This window comes from Balaenoptera ricei, chromosome 4 (assembly GCF_028023285.1).
Source record: "Balaenoptera ricei isolate mBalRic1 chromosome 4, mBalRic1.hap2, whole genome shotgun sequence".
NCBI lineage: Eukaryota > Metazoa > Chordata > Mammalia > Artiodactyla > Balaenopteridae > Balaenoptera > Balaenoptera ricei.
This window is the reverse complement of record NC_082642.1, coordinates 73746285-73761367: the sequence shown is the minus strand read 5'-3', so window position 1 is coordinate 73761367 and position 15083 is coordinate 73746285. Positions and strand designations below refer to the sequence as shown.

Sequence of the window (15083 nt, the reverse complement as noted above, 5' to 3'; positions counted from 1 at the left end):
CTCAACGCCACTTGTTGAAGGGATTGTCTTTTCTCCATTGTATATTCTTGTCTCCTTTGTCGTAGATTGACTGTAGGTGTGTGGGTTTACTTTTGGACTCTTTATTCTGTTCCATTGATTTATATGTCTGTATGCCAATACCACAGTGTTTTGATTACTGTAACTTTGTAGTATAGTCTGAAGTTTGGAGGGGTTATACCTCCAGCTTTGTTCTTTTTTCTCAGGATTGCTTTGGCAATTCTGGGTCTTTTGTGGTTCCATATAAATTTTAGGATTATTTGTTCTAGTTCTCTGAAAAATGTCATGGGTATTTTGATATGGATTGCACTAAATCTGTAGATTACCTTGGGTAGTACTGTATAGTTATTTTGAGTAGTATAGTAACCTTCTGAGATTGGCTTTGTTTCACTCAGCATAATGCCCTTGAGGTCCATTCAAGTTGCTGCATATTAACAGTAGATTGTTCCTTTTTATTGCTGAGTGGTGTTCCCTGTTATGGAGATACCACAGTTTGTGTAACCACTCATGCATTGCTAGTTGCTTGTTTCCAGTTTTGACTATCAGAAAGGAATCTACTGTGAATAATCATGTGCATAAATTGTGTAAAAATTTTAAAAAAGGCCCAGGCTCCAGACTAAGTAAATCAATCTCCAGGGTAAAGCCCAGGCATCAACAACTTTTAAAAGTTTCCCAGATAATTCTCATGTACATCAAGGATTTCTAAAATTGCAAATTCTGGGACGTCCCTGGTGGTCCAGTGGTTAAGACTCCATGCTCCCAATGCAGGGGGCATGGGTTCAATCCCTGGTCAGGGAACTAAGATCCCACATGCTGCATGGTGCAGCCTAAAAATAAACAAACAAACAAACAAACAAATAAATAAATAAAATTGCAAATTCTGCAAAAATCATTTATTAGTAACAGTTATCATTATTATGCACCTACCAAATGCTAGACATTGTACTCTTCTAAGCCTCTTAATAACCCTGTGAGATATATATTATTATTCTCTCTTTACATATGAGAAGATTGAAGGGTGGGTGGAATAGTAAAGGTGGTAAAAAGGTATAAATTTCATGTTATAAAAGAAATAAGTCCTGGGGACTTAAATGACTATAGTTAATAATACTGTACTGTATATTTGAAAGTTGCTAAGAGAGTAGATCTTTTTTTTTTTTGTTTTGGCTGCATCGGGTGTTCGTTGCTGGGTGTGGGCTTTCTCTAGCTGCAGCGAGCAGGGGCTACTCTTTGTTGTGGTGTGCGGACTTTTCATTGTGGTGGCTTCTCTTGTTGTGGAGCACGGGCTCTAGGTGCTCGGGCTTCAGTAGTTGCAGCACATGAGCTCAGTAGTTGTGGCACGTGGGCTCTAGAGCGCACAGGCTTCAGTAGTTGTGGCTCATGGGCTCTAGAGCGCAGGCTCAGTAGTTGTGGCGCACGGGCTTAGTTGCTCCACGGCATGTGAGATTTTCCCGGACCAGGGATCAAACCCATGTCCCCTGCATTGGCAGGCGGATTCTAAACCACTGAGCTGCCAGGGAAGTCCCGCGAAGAGGGTAGATCTTAAAAGTTTCTATCATAAGAAAAAATTTGTCGCTATGTCTTGTGATGGATTTTTTTGTTTTTTTTGGCGCACCATGCAGCATGTGGGATCTTAGTTCTCTGACCAGGGATCAAACCTGTGCCCCCTGCAGTGGAAGCACAGAGTCTTAACTGCTGGACCACCAGGGAAGTCCCATGATGGATTTTAACTAGACTTACTGTGGTAATCATTTTGCAATATTTACATATTTTAAATCATTATGTGTACACCTGAAACTAATATAGAATTATTATATGTCAATTTTATCTCAGTAAAAAATCTTTTCCTTAGAGATATTGTTAAGCATTTTGTATCTTAAATTGTGTCTCAAGAGAGAAAAATGTATTTGAAATTTTTCTTCTTTTTTTTTTAACTCAAGAAAGAATTTTAGGATAAGAATCTTACAGGGAAAAAATCCCACAACTCATGGATTATAATGAAAAAAGAGTTTTGTCTTTAAAACAGTATCTTATGCAGTTGGGAGCCAAGGGAACCATGTGAATAATTCAGAGAGGCAAATTAACTGCAACAGGAAAATTTTCGGTCTATTGTGGCCCTCTCTATCCATGCAACTCAAATCATATGTGAAAAAGAAAATCTCTGTCTGGGGACAGCCATATTCACTGATCAAGCTACCTTACTAAAGTCTGTGGCCCAGAAGAAAGTGAGGGAGATAGACTCAGAAATCTCTGAGTAGATTTTCTGAGGAGGTTGTTCCCGTGCTTGACAATATCGGATGGTAGGGAGCATGGAATGTTCATGGACTGACTTGATTATTGGCCCATTGTCAGATGGCTAGAGAAAGAGAGAGGGGACTTACTTGGCCGTCCAGCTGTTAAGACTCTGTGCTTCCACTGCAGGGGGCGCAGGTTCGATCCCTGGTCAGGGAAATAAGATCCCGCACGCCACATGGTGTGGCCAAAAAATTAAAAAAGTAAATAAAATTAAAAGAAAGAGAGAGAACATAATGCCTTCACTTGTGTCTATGAAGTTCGAAGTGTGAGCCTGCCAGTTCTTCCGTTCCTGACTGCCTGTCCCATGGATTTTGGACTTGCTTAGACAGCCTTCAAAGTCAAATAAGCTAATTCCTTGTCATAAATCACACACGCACGTACATACTGAAATGGAAAGGATTAGTGGGAGCAACAATTTGGGGAGGGCAAATCAGGAATTCTCTTTTGGACGTGTTCAGTTTGAGATAGTTTAGACCTCCAAATGGAGAAGTCAAGTAGGCACTTAGCTAATAGACACAAGGGCTAGAGATGTAAATTTTGGGAGTCATGACTACAGAGATGCTTATGTTAAATCATAGATCTCATGAAATTGGATGGGATTGCCAAGGGAGAGAGTGTATATAGAGAAAACAAGGGGAACCATGACCGAGCCCTGGATGGTCCAACATTTAAAGCCCCAACAGTGCGGGGGAAACCAGAAAACAACATGGAAGAGGAGCAGTCCCTGAGGTGAGAGAACCAGGGGAGTGTCATGTCAGAGAAGCCATGAGAAGACAGTGTTTCAAAAAGGGAGAGGCCAAATGAGTCTAACGCTGGTAAACTGTTGAGTAAAATAAGGTGACCATTGGATTTGATAATAACAATAACTCATTGTTTATATGACACATTTTTGGAGCACTTTTAAAAGAAAAAATTTATTTGGCTGTGCTGGGTCTTAGTTGCGGCACGTGGAATCTTCTTGGCATTGTGCGAGATCTTTAGTTGAGGCATGCAGGATCTTTAGTTGCAGCATGAGAACTTTTAGTTGTGGCATGTGGGATCTAGTTCCTGACCAGGGATCAAACCTGGGCCCCCTGCATTGGGAGCTCAGAGTCTTAGCCCCTGGACCACCAGGGAAGTCCCTGGAGCACTTTTATAAAATCTGGAATGTCAGGTTTTTTTCTCTATATGAGATATTGGGAGGTAGTTATAGTCATTACTATCCCCCTTTTCCTACCGAGGAACAGAAGCTCAGGTAGATTTCAGGAAATTGCTCAAGATTAAAGTAGCAAGTTATGGCAGACCTGGTTAGAAGCAGATTTCTTCATTCCAACTCAAGTCTCTGATTCTAAATCCTAGTTGGCATAGGAATCACTTACCATGCTTTCTAAAAGTACAAACATGTGCCCCACCTCAAATATGTTTCATCAAAGAATTCTCAGATAAGGGCTAGGGAATGAGCATTTAAAATAAAATAAACCATTGGCATGGAATGGATAAAGAAGATGTGATACATATATACAATGAAATATTACTCAGCCATAAAAAGGAACGAAATACTGCCATTTGCAGAGACATGGGTGGACCTAGAGAAGTAAGTCAGAAAGAGAAAAACAAATATAATATTGCTTATATGTGGAATTTGGAAAAATGGCAGATGAACGTAATGGCAAAGCAGAAATAGAGACACAGATGTAGAGAACAAACTTACGGTTACCAAGGGGGGAAGGAGGGGGATGGGACAAATTGGGAGATTGGGATTGACATATATACACTACTATGTATAAAACAGATAACTAATGAGAACCTACTGTTTAGCACGGGGAGCCCTACTCAGTGATCTGTGGTGACCTAAATGGGAAGGAAATCTAAAAAAGAGTGGATATATGTATACATATAACTGATTCGCTTTGCTGTACAGCAGAAACTAACACAACATTGTAAAGCAACTATACTCCAATAAAATTAATTTAAAAAATAATAAAATAAAATAAATACATACAACTCAACAAATAGTTCTAAATGAGAGACCAGGGTTCAGGGTCACTCAATTAGTCTACAATGTATTCTAAGCAACCTTTAAATTAGACTTTGTAGGATTAAAGTCTATGCAGAGTTGGTTAACCAAGTTCGCAAAGGTCAGCTGAAACTACTTTGAGCTTCCTCAGGGTGGAAATGCTAATTTACCCAATATGTTAATGCCTCAGTTTAATCTGCTAAGGTGTTTTCTTACAATTAGTTTCCTGTTTCTGAATGGAGAAAGCATTTCCCAAAAGACAGTTCTTTCCTTTGTGACTGAACTTCCTAATCAAACTTCATCATCTCATCAGGTGAATTTCCATGACTAGTTCCGCCAAGTTGAAAACCACTTAGTGTAGTGAGAGATGCATCTGATGGGAATGTGTGGCGATAGTCAGCTGCTTGTTTATGAAATAAGGATGATGTCCAACACATGAGCGCTTCTCACCTATTACAAAAGAGAAAATTGTGCTTTACAGGTAATTTAAAGCAGGAACTCAACTTTATTAAATTCTGAGGTGCTTTTTCTAAAATTTCAGCAGAGTATGCTCACTCACTGATGGGCATTTCCAGCCCTTCTCTAAGAGGTCCTGCTGCACCTCTTCTTTTCCCGGGAGTGTAGTCGGTCCAGACCAGAGTGACCCCAGGACTAACCTTGCTTAGACACAGCCACTTAGAAGGACCCTCTTGCACTTGTCTATCATTCATTGTTCTCCAATATATTTTCCTACCTCTTCCTTTAAGAGCTGACTTGCACATTAGCATCATCTGTGAGCTTTAAAAAAAAAATTGATGCTTAGGCCCCTACTTCAGGTCTTTAATTTACGCTGCTTTTATTACCATGTATTTGGACTTCTCCAGTAGCCTCCCCACCTTTAGTCTCCTACCAAACTAATCCATTCTACATATTCCTGACAGGTTACTCTGTCTAAAACCCATCTTGATGAATTTAAAAGATTAAAGATAAAAAATGACCTGCCTCTTCATACCATGAGCAAAAATTAACTCAAAATGGATCAAAGATGGGAATTCCCTGGCGGTCCAGTGGTTAGGACTCTGTGCTTTCACTACTGAGAGGGCGAGTTCAATCCCTGGTTGGGGAATTAAGATCCCGGAAGTCGTGCAGCGCAGCCAAAAAAAAAGAAAGATCAAAGACTTACATGTAAGAGCTAAAACTATAAAGTTCTTAGAGGAAAACATAGGTGTAAACTTTGTGACTTTGGATTAGACAATGGTTTCTTAGATAAAAGTACAAGAAATAAAAGAAGAACTAGATAAATTGGGCATCATTAAAGTTAGAAACTTTTGTGCCTCGAAGACATCCCGTTTATCACAGATTGGAAAAAAACTTTTTCAAATATACAACTGATAAGAGACTAGTATCTAGAATATAAAAAGAGCTATTACAACTTAATAATAAAAAGACAAATAGCCCAGTTTAAAACAGGCAAAGAAGAGGCATTTCTCCAAAGGAGATACACCATACTCAGTAGGCACATGAAAAGATGCTCAACATCATTAGTCGTCAGGGAAACGCAAATCAAAACCACAATGAAATATCACTTTATACCTACTAGGATGGTTATAATAATAATAAAAAGATAAATGTTGGTGAGGATATGGAGAAACTGGAACCCTCATACATTGTTGGTGGGAATGTAAAATAGTGAAATAGCTTTGGAACATGTTCTGGCAGTTTCTCAAAAAGAAACATGGAGCTATATGACCCAGCAATTCTACTCCTAGGTATACATACCCAAGAGAATTGAAAACCTGCACCTACACAAAAACTTGTATCCCAGTGTTCAGAGCAGCATTATTCACAATAGCCCAAAATGTGGAAACAATCCAAATGTCCATCAACTGATGAATGGATAAATAGGATTTGGTATATGCACACAATGGAGTGTTATTCATCAATTAAAAAGAAATGACGTACTGATACATGCTACAACATGGATGAACTTTGAAAACATTGTGCTAAGTGAAAGAAGACAGTTCCAAATGACCATATATTGTATGATTCCGTTTATATGAAATGTTCCAAATAGGCAAATCTGTAGTCAGACAGTAGATTAGTGGTCATCTAAGGCTGGAGAGGGAAGGAGTATTGAGGAGGTAATGGTTAGGGATGTGGGTTTCTTTTTAGGGTAATGAAAATGTTCTAAAATTAATTGTTGTTATGGATGCCCAACTTTGTAAATGTACTAAAAGCCACTAGATTGTGCACTTCTAAAAAATGACTTTCTGAGTTCTTTTGAGTGCCTTAGGCTGGTTTTCAGTATCTACCATTAGGGCTCCTCCTCTGTTCAGACTTTAGTTTTATTTCCGTTTATTCTCCCCCCTGTACTAGGTCACAGCCAAACTGGACTTTTCAAGGTTTCTCAAACAGGCCTTGTACTTTCCTTTCTTGTTGTAATGCCCCCATGCCCCCTCCTGCCTGCCATGCCCAATCTTCAAAAGTCCAAGTGAAATGCCTCTTCCTTCCATCTCTACCTCCTCAATTCCCATAATATTTTTGCTCAATCTTCTAAGTGCTCAATTATGATAGAATATGGGGAAGACCTTGCCTCTCCCCCCATCTTCTTATTTTTCAGGTTGCCTCCTTTTAATTGTTTTCACCCTCTCTTCTTAATTACTGAAAAATATGTGCGAAATATAGTCAAAATGACTTTTTTTTGGTGGGGGAAAGAGTTGAGAGAACACTTGTATGTTTTCTTTTACTTAAGCTGTTTGTGGGAATGTTCGTATGTTGGATAGTGTGCTTCTAGAATCTGACCATCAAGGTCAGGCTGGACCAACGAGACATGGCGAGAGAAAGCCAGGGGTGAGTGGACAAGATTCTAGATGTCAGCTGTACAAGCTCCCCTTTTTTGGAGTGAGTGGGACAGCAGGCACACAGAGACCGTTCCTAGGCCGTGAGTCCTCCCACACTGTCAGCTGCCAGCCTCAGGCTGTGCCACTTGCGCCTGGTGGGAGGAGGCTGCGGGTCCCTCCCGGACCAGAGAGAGGTCCGGACTGCCAAGTCCAAGGTGGCAGGAGGACTGCCCCTTGGATTGCGTGGCCTAGAGTCTCCTTTTCCTTCACGCAGGCTTCAAGGGCACTTTGCAGATGGTGGTAATAAAGCAAAAGAGGGACCTAATTATTTGTCCTTAATCACATGTGTTAGTTTTAAATTTTTTTTTTAAGAATTTTTTTTAACGCATTGTTTACTTTGTTTATTTATTTATTTTTGGCTGTGTTGGGTCTTTGTTTCTGTTCGAGGGCTTTCTCTAGTTGTGGCAAGCGGGGGCCACTCTTCATCGCGGTGCGTGGGCCTCTCACTATCGCGGCCTCTCTTGTTGCGGAGCACAGGCTCCAGACGCGCAGGCTCAGTAATTGTGGCTCGTGGGCCTAGTTGCTCCGCGGCATGTGGGATCTTCCCAGACCAGGGCTCGAACCCGTGTCCTCTGCATTGGCAGGCAGATTCTCAACCACTGCGCCACCAGGGAAGCCCCACATGTGTTAGTTTTAAAATTTGAGAACTCCAACAGGGGAAGCAGGAATACAAAACCCTACTCAGGAATCAGAAAGAAAATTTGAAGTATGTCAAGTGTGCAATTTTTAAAAAATTGAAGTATAGTTAATTTACAGTGTTGTGTTAGTTTCTGGTGTACAGCAAAGTGATTCAGTTATATATAAATATACATGCATTCTTTTTCATATTCTTTTTCATTGTGGGTTATTACAAGATATTGAGTATAGTTCCCTGTGCTATATACAGTAGGATCTTGTCGTTTATCTATTTTATATATAGTAGTTTGTATCTGCTAATCCCAAACTCCTAATTTATCTCCCTTTCCGCCCCTGTTTGCCTCTTTGGTAACCATTTATTTGTTTTCTACGTCTGTGAGTCTGTTTCTGTTTTGTAAATAAGTTCACTTGTATCATTTTTCTAGATTCCATGTATAAGTGATATATGGTATTAGTCTTTCTCTGTTTGACTTACTTCACTTAGTGTGATGATAATCTCTTGGTGAGAGTGTGCAATCGTAGCATCCCAAATTTTATCTTTTACAAAAACTTGACGATTCAAGAATTGTTTTATTTGAATTTATCTCCCCACTATAAATGTTCCTAAATTAAGATTTTGGAAAATTATGTCTCAGGTTAAGGTAGTCAAAACTGAAGTTGGACCAATGTCCCAAAGCATTACAATTTTTTTTCATTAAAAATTACTTAAGTAATACATGCTGTAGTAACAAATTTCAGCACTGAGGAAGCAAGTATCCTTCAATATCTGGTTTGTATGTTACAGCATTTAGCTTCTTCTCTCTTGTGTTTTGTATGGAGAAGCAGTATACCCTGTGTAGTGCATGAGCTTTGGGGTCGGATAGACAAGCCCAGATTCTAGCCTACAGGGTGTTTTCCCTGGGGTAAATTTATTAATTTCTCTGTGTCTGTTTCCACATCTGCAATACTCATGAAAGAACTGATATGAGGATTAAATGAGATAACAGTGATTTGGCATTTAGTGGTTGGCACTTGGTTAAGTTTCAATAGTTGAGAGCTAAGTAGAGAAGTGTGTGCAGATGTTCTCTTCTGTACTCAATTATAAGCCCTTTCAGAACAGCAGCCTTGTCTAACTCAGTTCCCACAATGCCTAACAGTAGCAGAGGCTCAATAAATGTTATTAAATGAATGAACAAATGAATGAATGAGTGATGGTTTATTTGAGTCCCTGATATAAATGAGTAATACAGTTTTTGACAGTGACAAAGACATTTTGTGTCTTTTTTTTCTACATAGTTTCCTTTTTTTATGAAATTTTGTTTTCAGACAAGATTTGAATGAAGCTGTACATGCTCTGGATGCCTTACTTGCATGTGTTCCCTCCCCACCTAGGTGAGGTAAGGCAGTTACTTATCTTCCCTTACGGCCAGTGATGGAGACTCAGAGAACATAGGTATGTATTACGTCGTAGACTTTGCAGTGAACTGAGCATTAGAATGTTTAGGCTGCACAATAATAGAATTAATTCTTTTTTTTATTCTGCTAAGCTCTCTTTCTTTCTGCTTTCCTCTAAATGTATAGGAAATCTATTAGATAAAAATCACCTCTAAAGTTCTTATTTCTTGTCAAAGACAGCACTCCCCAGATAAGAAATGGTATTCTAAGTAATAAACATCAAAATAAATAAACGATCCGGGTGGGAGGTTGAGGGAGACGATCAGTGGTGTTATTTAGCTTGCCGCTCCTCCCAACCTTTTAAAACAGTTTTATTTTTAAGTTTTTTATAAATTTATTTATTTTTGGCTCCATTGGGTCTTCGTTGCTGTGGGCGGGCTTTCTCTAGTTACGGCGAGCGGGCGTTACCCTTCGTTGAGGTGCGCAGGCTTCTCATTTCAGTGGCTTCTCTTGTTGCAGAGCATGGGCTCTAGGTGCACAGGCTTCAGTAGTTGTGGCTCGCGGGCTCTAGAGCGCAGGCTCAGTAGTTGTGGCACACGGACTTAGTTGCTCCACGGTATGTGGGATCTTCCCGGACCAGGGCTTGGACCCATGTCCCCTGCATTGGCAGGAAAATTCTTAACCACTGCACCACCAGGGAAGTCCCTAAAACAGTATTATTGTAAAAGATAGCACATTTTTTCATAAATATGCATCAGCTTATTGGCACAGTTTAACAAGTATTTACTATAAAGCAAACACCCATGTAACTGGTACTAAGGTTAAGAAATTAAACATCATGAGCACTTCATCCCAATCCATGTATCAATTTCTGATTCCAACTCCTCTCCTCTCCCAAAAGGTAACTGTTACCTTTCTTTTACTTTTCTTTTTGTTTTCTTGCTTTTCTTTATAGCTATACCATATATGTGTGCAGTATCTTTAAACAATGTTGTGTTGTGTTTGCCTGTTTTAGAACTTTATATAAATCAGACTGTATATATTCTTTTGTATCTTGCTTTTTTCTTTTTTCCTCAAGATTACGTCGTAAGTCACTCATATTATTGCATGTAGTTGAAATTCATTAATTTTGTTGTTGTATGACATTCCTGTATGAATATACTCTATATTTTTATCCATTCTATTGAAAATAGATTGCTTCCTATGGACATTTTCATATACATATTCTGGTTTGTATGTATACACATTTCTCTAGGATATATGCCCAGGAATATAACTGCTACATCACTGGGTATGTATATCTTCATCTTTACTAGATACTATCAAGTTGTTTTCCAAAGTGGTTATACTGATTTACAACTTCACGAGCAGTGTATGAGCATTCCAGTTGTTCTGCGTCTCTATCAACATTTGGTATTTTCTTTCTCCTTTTTCCTTTCTTTTCTTTTCCTTTCCTTTCCTTCCTCCTCCCTCCCTCCCTTCCTTCTTTCCTTTCTATTCCAGTACCAGTATAGTATATATCCTTGTGGTTGAAATTTGCACTTTCATGATGACTAAAGAGATTTAGTACTTTTTCATTGGCAATTAGGATTTCCTGTTTTGTGAAGCAACTACTTAAGTCTTTTTTTTTTTTGAATTGAATTGTGTGCCTTTTTCTCAATAGATTTGGTTTGTTTTTCCTTTCATGAGTAATATAGGTGGATGTTGATAGAGAGTGGAGTTACGTGGTCATATCCTACCTTTTAGAAAACTGCCAAATGGAGTTTAAGTTATTGTGTGTGTGTGTGTGCATACGCAGGAGGTTTATTGAGTCAGTTCTTCTTTTCAGATGTTACCTCCAGGCATTTCGTGAGTTTTCTGCCCTGGAGTCTGGGCAAGAGATGCTTGGTAAGATTTGAGTAAGCGCCATCAAGGGAGGGCACAGGAATACGCCCTACCCCCCACCCCAATCAGGAGATCACTTAATAGAGGACATCAAAGGATGTCCATTGCTTGGGGAAGGTCTCCAGTTAATCATTACCTAGAAGTAGAGAGCAGAACATGGTCTGGTCAATTCCCTGAACTGGTCAGTCCCCTTTAATCAGTGCTTTGAAGACCTTTAAATTCCTGTTAGACCCATTAGTTCATCTGGAAACTAATGTTTACTTGGAAATGAGACAAACAAGAAGGGGATTCTCTGAAACAATCCTCTAGAGGAATGTGTCTTCACTACACTTAAGTAAAGATAAAGTGAAGAAAGTAGGAGAAAGTTACTTGCAACTTCTGATAAATAAGCTGCTGGAGCATTGCTGCATGTCTTTAAACCTAATTTTTTTTTAATTTAATTTTATTTATTTTTTTATACAGCAGGTTCTTATTAGTCATCCATTTTATACACATCAGTGTATACATGTCAATCCCAATCTCCCAATTCATCACACCACCACCACCTGCTGCTGCTTTTCCCCCTTGGTGTCCATACATTTGTTCTCTACATCTGTGTCTCAATTCTGCCCTGCAAACCGGTTCATCTGTACCATTTTTCTAGGTTCCACATATATGTGTTAATAATGCGATATTTGTTTTTCTCTTTCTGACTTACTTCACTCTGTATGACGGTCTCTAGATTCATCCATGTCTGTACAAATGACCCAATTTCGTTACTTGTTATGGCTGAGTAATATTCCATTGTATATATGTACCACAACTTCTTTATCCATTCGTCTGTCGATGGGCATTTAGGTTGCTTCCATGACCTGGCTATTGTAAATAGTGCTGCAATGAACATTGGGGTGCATGTGTCTTTTTGAATTATGGTTTTCTCTGGGTATATGCCCAGTAGTGGGATTGCTGGGTCATATGGTGATTCTATTTTTAGTTTTTTAAGGAACCTCCATACTGTTCTCCATAGTGGCTGTATCAATTTGCATTCCCACCAACAGTGCAAGAGGGTTCCCTTTTCTCCACACCATCTCCAGCATTTGTTGTTTATAGATTTTCTGATGATGCCCATTCTAACTGGTGTGAGGTGATACCTCATTGTAGTTTTGATTTGCATTTCTCTAATAATTAGTGATGTTGAGCAGCTTTTCATGTGCTTCTTGGCCATCTGTATGTCCTCTTTGGAGAAATGTCTGTTCAGGTCTTCTGCCCATTTTTGGATTGGGTTGTTTGTTTTTTTAATATTGAGCCACATGAGCTGTTTATATATTTTGGAGATTAATCCTTTGTCCGTTGATTCGTTCACAAATATTTTTTCCCATTCTGAAGGTTATCTTTTCGTCTTCTTTGTAGTTTCCTTTGCTTTGCAAAAGCTTTTAAGTTTCATTAGGTCCCATTTGTTTATTTTTGTTTTTATTTCCATTACTCTAGGAGGTGGATCAAAAAAGATCTTGCTGTGATTTATGTCAAAGAGTGTTCTTCCTGTGTTTTCCTCTAAGAGTTTTATGGTGTCTGGTCTTACATTTAGGTCTCTAATCCATTTTGAGTTCATTTTTGTGTATGGTGTCAGGGAGTGTTCTAATTTCATTCTTTTACATGTAGCTGTCCAGTTTTCCCGGCACCACTTATTGAAGAGACTGTCTTTTCTCCATTGTATATCCTTGCCTCCTTTGTCACGGATTAGTTGACCATAGGTGTGTGGGTTTATCTCTGGGCTTTCTATCCTGTTTCATTGATCTATATTTCTGTTTTTGTGTCAGTACCATATTATCTTGATTACTGTAGCTTTGTAGTATAGTCTGAAGTCCAGGAGCCTGATTCCTCCAGCTCCGTTTTTTCCCTCAAGACTGCTTTGGCTATTCGGGGTCTTTTGTGTTTCCACACAAATTTTAAGATTTTTTTGTTCTAGTTCTGTAAAAAATGCCATTGGTAATTTGATAGGGATTGCATTGAATCTGTAGATTGCTTTGGGTAGTATAGTCATTTTCACAATATTGATTCTTCCAATCCAAGAACATGGTCTATCTCTCCATCTGTTGGTATCATCTTTAATTTCTTTCAACAGTGTCTTATAGTTTTCTGCGTACAGGTCTTTTGTCTCCCTAGGTAGGTTTATTCCTAGGTATTTCATTCTTTTTGTTGCAATGGTAAATGAATGTTTCCTTAATTTCTCTTTCAGATTTTTCATCATTAGTGTATAGGAATGCAAGAGATTTCTGTGCATTAATTGTGTATCCTGCTACTTTACCAGATTCATTGATTAGCTCTAGTAGTTTTCTGGTGGCATCTTAAGGATTGTCTATGTATAGTATCATGTCATCTGCAAACAGTGACAGTTTTACTTCTTCTTTTCCAATTTGTATTCCTTTTATTCTTTTTCTTCTCTGACTGCTGTGGCTAGGACTTCAAAAACTACGTTGAATAATAGTGGTGAGAGTGGACATGCTTGTCTTGTTCCTGATCTTAGAGGAAATGCTTTCAGTTTTTCACCATTGAGAATGATGTTTGCTGTGGGTTTGTCATATATGGCCTTTATTATGTTGAGGTAGGTTCCCTCTATGCCCACTTTCTGGAGAGTTTTTGTCATAAATGGGTGTTGAATTTTGTCAAAAGCTTTTTCTGCATCTATTGAGATGATCATATGGTTTTTCTTCTTCAATTTGTTAATATGGTGTATCACATTGATTGATTTGCATATATTGAAGAATCATTGCATCCCTGGAATAAATCCCACTTGATCATGGTGTATGATCCTTTTAATGTGTTGTTGGATTCTGTTTGCTAGTATTTTGTTGAGGATTTTTGCATCTATATTCAGTGATATTGGTCTGTAATTTTCTCTTTTTGTAGTATCTTTGTCTGGTTTTGGTATCAGGGTGATGGTGGCCTCATAGAACGAGTTTGGGAGTGTTCCTTCCTCTGCAATTTTTTGGAAGAGTTTGAGAAGGATGGGTGTTAGTTCTTCTCTAAATGTTTGATAGAATTCATCTGTGAAGCCATCTGGTCCTGGCCTTTTGTTTGTTGGAAGTTTTTTAATCACAGTTTCAGTTTCATTACTTGTGATTGGTCTGTTCATATTTTCTATTTCTTCCTGATTCAGTCTTGAAAGGTTATACCTTTCTACGAATTTGTCCATTTCTTCCAGGTTGTCCATTTTATTGGCATAGAGTTGCTTGTAGTAGTCTCTTAGGATGCTTTGTATTTCTGCGGTGTCTGTTGTAACTTCTCCTTTTTCATTTTTAATTTTATTGATTTGAGTCCTCTCCCTCTTTTTCGTGATGAGTCTGGCTAATGGTTTATCGATTTTGTTTATCTTCTCAAAGAACCAGCTTTTAGTTTTATTGATTTTTGTTATTGTTTTCTTTGTTTCTATTTCATTTATTTCTGCTCTGATCTTTATGATTTCTTTCCTTCTGCTAACTTTGGGTTTTGTTTGTTCTTCTTTCTCTAGTTCCTTTAAATGTAAGGTTAGATTGTTTATTTGACATTTTTCTTGTTTCTTTAGGTAGGCTTGTATAGCTATAAACTGCCCTCTTAGAACTGCTTTTGCTGCATCACATAGGTTTGGATCGTCGTGTTTTCATTATCATTTGTCTCTAGGTATTTTTTGATTTCCTCTTTGATTTCTTCAGTGATCTCTTGGTTATTTAGTAACGTATTGTTTAGCCTTCTTGTGTTTGTGTTTTTTTACGTTTTTTTCCCTGTAATTGATTTCTAATCTTATAGCGTTGTGGTCAGAAAAGATGCTTGGTATGATTTCAATTTTCTTAAATTTACTGAAGCTTGATTTGTGACCCAAGATGTGATCTATCCTGGAGGATGTTCCGTGTGCACTTGAGAAGAAAGTGTAATCTGCTGTTTTTGGATGGAATGCCCTATAAATATCAATTAAATCTATCTGGTCTATTGTGTCATTTAAAGCATGTGTTTCCATATTAATTTTTTGTTTGGATGATCTGTCCATT

At 38.4% G+C, this 15083-nt stretch overlaps 1 protein-coding gene across 5 annotated transcripts in view; it reads left to right on the top strand.

Moving 5' to 3' along the window:
• The window catches only part of LOC132364650 (cyclin-Y-like protein 1), a 74173-nt gene that overhangs the window by 20960 nt on the left and 38130 nt on the right, over nucleotides 1-15083 (top strand). For 4 of the 5 annotated variants that reach the window (XM_059920560.1, XM_059920558.1, XM_059920559.1 and 1 more), the window contains one exon: nucleotides 9196-9256. The exons of the other annotated variant lie outside the window; for it this stretch is intronic. The gene's annotated coding sequence lies outside the window, so the exon portion shown is untranslated. The remainder of the gene's footprint in view (nucleotides 1-9195; nucleotides 9257-15083) is intronic. 5 annotated transcript variants of the gene reach the window in all.